Below are 1,390 nucleotides of genomic sequence, written 5' to 3' on the forward strand. Positions count from 1 at the left end.
CAAGGTTTCCAAATTTGCTGGCACAGTTGGAGACAGTGGCACGGCGAAGAACTGAAGACGCTGTGTGTTTCACACAGCTTCACCTGTTAACATGCTCCAAACAGAGATCCAAACAGTGCCCAGTTGAGATCCAAATGAAGCCAAGCTCAACTTCACAGAACATTACCAAGGACCCTTACACCGCTCACAGTCCCTTACTGCCACCTGCTGGCAGAGATGTAGTACCCTCGCACAAAATAGCTCAAGAACCAATCGAATTTTTTATTTTTTAATTTTATTTTCTTTCTTTCTTTCTTTTTAATTAATTTCCAAGAAGAATTTTACTGATGGCTCCACTTTATTTCCTCCCCCAAAACACAAATTGAATGAACAATAAGCCTGAGATTTTATTCAATTCATAACAAAGCTGAGAATGAAGATTGGAACTGGATCACTTGGCCCTTTCTCTTTTTATCTCCTCCCAGGTAAAAACGTCCCATCTTTTAGCAGCCAGCGTTCTCTTGGATCCACAGTTGGGCTCTGCACACTCAAGCCGCAGCACAATCTTCTTTGTAGTTTTAGCCTTCTTCCAGAAAATAGGCTTAGTCTGCCCAACATAGCTTAGTTTGGCCACCATGGCCACTCTGCTTCCTATCATAACGCCGTTTCCCCTGGGTATAGAGGGAGTCTTTGCCCTTCTTACACTGTGTTACTTTGTGGGGTTGGTGCCTGCCACACGTCTTGCAGAAGGTCTGGCACATTTTAAGAATGTTCACCATGTTTGCGGAACACTACCGGCAGGAAAAGCTGATTTTTTTTCTTTTTTAAAGATTTATTTCTTTTTATTGGAAAGTCAGATATACAGAGAAGAGGAGAGACAGGGAGAAAGATCTTCTGTCCAATGGTTCGCTTCCCAAGCAACTGCAATGGCCAAAACTGGGCCAACCCAAAGTCAGGAGCCAGGAGTTTTCCTCTGGATCTCCCACATGGGTGCAGGGGCCCAAGGCCTTGGACTATCCTGAACTGCTTTCCCAGGCCACAAACAGGGAGCTAGATGGGAAGCAGGGCTGCAGGGACATGAACCAGCTCCCATATGGGATCCCAGCGTGTGCAAGGTGAGGACTTCAGCTGCTAGGCTACCTCACTGGGCCCAAACCAATTGAACTTTAAACAGGGGTCACTTCTGCGTCTCTGTTCTGCGGCATCATTGAACTTTAATTGTGCTGCTCAAGCAGAGAACAGTTGAGAAAAGCCAGTTCAGAGCAAAGCTCCCAGTGACAGCGGCAGCCCTTAGCCGTCATTCGGAGAGCTGCCTGGGAAAGGTCATTAGTGTGGTGTGGGAAGGTACTTCTCCCCAGCCAGTGCTCCCAACACTCACGTGGCCAGGCCCAGCCCTTGGACCCCCAGGCCA

The 1,390-nt window shown here is 47.4% G+C and overlaps 1 pseudogene; it reads right to left on the reverse strand.

Moving 5' to 3' along the window:
• Positions 1 to 305: 305 nt before the first annotated feature.
• LOC131481634 (large ribosomal subunit protein eL42-like) lies at positions 306 to 758 on the reverse strand (annotated as a pseudogene).
• Positions 759 to 1,390: the final 632 nt, after the last annotated feature.

This window comes from Ochotona princeps, chromosome 1 (assembly GCF_030435755.1).
Source record: "Ochotona princeps isolate mOchPri1 chromosome 1, mOchPri1.hap1, whole genome shotgun sequence".
NCBI classification, from domain to species: Eukaryota; Metazoa; Chordata; class Mammalia; order Lagomorpha; family Ochotonidae; genus Ochotona; species Ochotona princeps.